The sequence below is a fragment of the Nylanderia fulva genome, unplaced genomic scaffold (genome assembly GCF_048542155.1).
Source record: "Nylanderia fulva isolate GAGA-0341 unplaced genomic scaffold, ASM4854215v1 Scaffold430, whole genome shotgun sequence".
Classification (NCBI taxonomy): Eukaryota; Metazoa; Arthropoda; class Insecta; order Hymenoptera; family Formicidae; genus Nylanderia; species Nylanderia fulva.
In genome coordinates this window covers 6,666-11,151 of record NW_028190511.1, presented here as the reverse complement: position 1 = coordinate 11,151, position 4,486 = coordinate 6,666, and the positions used below count along the sequence as shown (strand labels likewise).

Sequence of the window (4,486 nt, the reverse complement as noted above, 5' to 3'; positions counted from 1 at the left end):
AACGTTATCATTTATGATAATAACGTTCCTCACTCTCTTTTTCTCTCTCTCTCTCTCTCTCGTTATTATCATTTATTGATTATTTTAAAAACGTAAATTTTGATAAAACGTATCCGAATACTACCACATAAAAAATTTTCTCTTAAAATTTACCCTGAAAATCATGGTAATCGTGGGACAGTAAGGTACTGGAAGAATTTTATAAGAATTTTTCTGATTAATATTTACCACAATAAAAATATTAATATCTACCACAATAAAATAAAAAATGTACTCGATTAATTTTACTATGTTCATATTAATAATTTTTAATGTAGTAAATATTAATCAGAGAAACTCTTATAAAATTTTTCCTACACCATATTATCCCACGATTACCATGATTTTCAGGATAAATTCTAATAAGAAAAAATTCTCTCCGTGTATGGTGTGATTTGCATCAGACTCTTATTTTGCTTTGTATGCATGTTAAATTTTAATGAGATACATCGTCGAAAATGATGTCAATGCGATTATTAATTTTTCAAAACTGTACTTTACAATAATTAATCAAGATGCCATTTTGAAAATAAAAAGATTCGTTTTTAGTAAAGAAAGTGAGATGAAAAGGGAAAGAGAGAAAATGGAGCTTTAGCGTTACGCGCCGTTCGTAGCCATCGCGTTCGCTCCTCCCTCCGCTTTGCCGCGCGCCGTGTATCGTGTGACAGGGGGCCGTCTCATCTCGTCGCGCGCTTAGATTGGCCGATCTTTTTTATTTAATAACACAATAATTATTGCGAAAATCGCAAAACGGTAGAGGACTTTCCTATTCGGTTTAACTTACTCTACCTGCACACGACGGTTGAGGCGACCATTACCGGACACCCTGTATATATACATATATATACAGGGTTTGTCCGGAAAGTAATGCGTCGCATTTTTTTGTGACGCGACTATACATCGCAGAGCGATGGGACCGGTTGGGGAGGAAGGGGGTACCCTTAGCTTTCCAACGGTAGGTCGCTCAATTGTTTCCATGCGCTTGGAGGGTTAGGACGGCTTATTCTGTGAACCTCTGCTTAGTGGTCGCGTCGAACTTGTGATGGAGAGAACGATAGAGCAACGCTATGCGATAAAGTTTTGCGTGAAGCTGGACAAGACGCCGCTGGAAACTTTTGAAATGCTCAAGAAAGTTTTCGGGGACGATTGCCTTTCCAAATCGCAGTCAAACAGATGGCACAAGATGTTTAGAGAAGGTCGGAAGGAGGTCGCCGACGAGGCCCGCGCAGGACGCCCGTCAACATCGCGAACGGACGACAATGTGACTCGTGTGCGCCAATTATTGAATTCAGACCGTCGAATGAATGTTCGCTTAATGTCGGAATTATTGAACTTGCCGAAAACGATTGTTCACGAGATTGTATCGGAAGACTTGGCCATGCGGAAGATTTGCGCAAAACTTGTGCCCAGAGTGTTGACCGATGCGCAAAAGCAACACCGAGTGAAAGTTTGTGAAGAACAACTACAGTCCCGACTTGGCCCCGGCGGACTTTTTTTTATTTCCTCGGCTGAAAAGGGAGCTCAAAGGACAACAGCTCGAGTCGGTTGACAACGTACAAGCTACTTCGACGGCCTCCCTGAACAGCATCCCAGTCAAGGAGTTCCAGAAATCTTATGACGCATGGAAATCGCGTTGGCAAAAATGTATTGACGCAGAAGGGTCATACTTCGAACAATTTTAAGTTGTTTTACCTATGCGATCAATAAATTCTTTTTTAAAAAAATGCGACGCATTACTTTCCGGAAAAACCCTGTATACATTTACACATTTATATTATTAACATAATGTATGAAGGAGAGGAAACACAACATAAGTATATAGTCGTTGACGAAACATCATAACGATGGGACGTGTTCCTCTTTTAACGTTTAACTTTCGATTTCAAATAACACTGTTGTGATGTTATGTTAACCTCGGTTTAATTGATGAAATTTCACTTGAAAAGGACCACAACCAAATGGTCGAAACGTCGTGAAATAATCAAATAAAATTGCTAGTTACGTCGTAGTCAAGTTTTTTAAGCTTATAAGTATTATTATATGGGAAAATTATCATTTTGTTGGAAATATCTTCCACTAGTGACATAGATAATTCTCCGAGTTCATGTATTGAAAATATATCAAAATTTGAAGATTGAAATGATTCAGAAATAAAACTTGTTATATTAATAAATTTTTTCCCAATTAAGTAGTACTTATTATCTTTTATAGCAAAATTTTCTATTAACATAATACTCTTATCTTTTAAATAACAGCAATTATCTCCAAAACGTGTACCAAACGACGCATTATTTATAATCAATTTTTTTAATTGAGCAGAAAAATGTGTCATAGGTAAAGGACCTTCATGATGTTCTAGTACCATTTGCAATTTTATTTTTTTTGACAGTTTAGTTATCAATATATTTTGTGACTCATGAATACGCTTTACAAGTTGTGCTAATGGATAATGAGATTTTCTAACTAATCGTTTTAGATATTGCATGTAATTTTCAAAAGGAAATGCACTGTAAAGATCTAAAGGTCCAAAAACTTTGCAATTATCAACAACATGAATTAATCCATGTACATTGTGTGAAGTGTATTCTGCTTCATAAATGACTTTAAATTGTTTCACAAAAAATATTAATAATGAACATGCTTATTCTAAATACTTTGTATATAAATTAGCATTAATTAAAATTCTAACAGCAATATGTAAAGATATAAAATGTAAGTATTAATCAGATGAAAGGATATTTTTTAAAACAACTGGACCACAATACAATAAAAAAAATCTAAATTCAGTTGCTTTCCAGCGTGCAACTTCATTCAAAGACCGGGTTTTTCTTACAAAATCAGAAGGAATACAAGATTTTATTTCAATGAGATAACTTGAAATAGATTGTATGTTGGTTTTTGATAATCTATGTGAAATAGGTCCAAAGAGCCATATATTTATTAGTTTTTTTACTACGCCAAGGCATACTAAATGCATGTATTCAAGAGGGAAACTTTTTACCATGTTAATCGAAGGTATTGTTTCTAAAATTGATCTTCCTGTATGATGTTCAGATTGAACTCTATTACAGAAATTTTCATCCGTTCTTTCAAAATAATTTATTTCAGGATAACACACTCTGGCTTTTATATATTTTCCTCTTTGCATACATTTAGTATATGCAAAAAATCCAGTGTGACCTTTGCAAGAAGTAATGAGTGATTTTGCTGAAGCATCACATATAAATGCTTTAATTGCAAATGGTATAGCATGATTATTATAAATAAAACCATCTTCCGATAACTTTATAGCTTCATCTGTAAAATCTTGTAAAAACAAATTAACATCATTAGGTTTTTCATAACCATGATAGATACCTATCACAGATATATATTGTGGATATTCAGATATTGAGCATAATATTGGATATATCTGACTACTGGAACTTTTGCTTAAAGGCAAACCATCAATATTAATAAACAAATTAATTTTTTCTGGCTGTTTTTCTAACAAATTAATTAAATTTTGAACTGCAAATTGAATTTCCATGTGTACATAAGTGCCTGAACCTACAGATTTGTAGGGTACATGTCGAGGAGTACAAAGTAAAGTTCTGGGATCTTGAGGCAAAGAAATATTTGTTTCTAATTTTAATAAATTTAATAAACTTCGTAAGGCGTTATGTGAAATATTATATGATATTGCCCATGATCGTAATTTATTAATAAAATAATTACTTTGATTATGTAAATTTTGATTTTCTATATTTTGTTGTGATATTGGAGTATCATTTTTAATAACATTATCAGAGTTATCAGAAGATAAGCTATATAAGTCATGTAAAACATTAAAGCAATCGGTATTAAAACAGTTTTCTGTTTTATAAGTACTATTACATTGGAAATCTGTATTTTTTGTAATTAAAACATCATTTATACAATCATATTTAGAATTATTACAATTCTCCTGTAATAATGTAAAACATGTTGCGCTTTCTCTTTTAACATTTCTATAAAAAGTCGCTTTACTACGACGTTTCATTATATTTGTTCTTGGAAAAATTAATGTGGGAAATTCTTGTTGCGGATTAGGGAGAGAGAGAGAGAGAAAGAGAGAGAGAGAAAGTGTGTGTGTGTGGGGGTGTGTGAATGCATCTCGGAGTGCATTCTTCGCCTTGAGACAAGCGCAGCTAACTGCGCTGAAATAGCCGCTCGAATTTGGCGCGACGGTTCGCGCTAAATCTCCGTGCGCCAATCGCGAGCGAACGCGCCCCGCCATATCGCAAGACCGCGCGTGTCTTTAACGCTCGAAATACCTGTCGTTTTGAACGGTGACAGGTAACCGTCTCGTCATAAATATAACCGACGACAACAAGTGATTTTGTCCTCCGACATTCGAGAGGATTCTATCTTTATGTGGAAGGAACACAAACACGGTGTTCCTTACCTCGGAACTCTCTCGAAGGTC

General features: G+C 34.6%; 1 pseudogene; it reads right to left on the bottom strand.

Annotated features, from left to right (window-relative positions):
- Nucleotides 1-1,816: 1,816 nt before the first annotated feature.
- LOC146721670 (uncharacterized) lies at nucleotides 1,817-3,728 on the bottom strand (annotated as a pseudogene).
- Nucleotides 3,729-4,486: the final 758 nt, after the last annotated feature.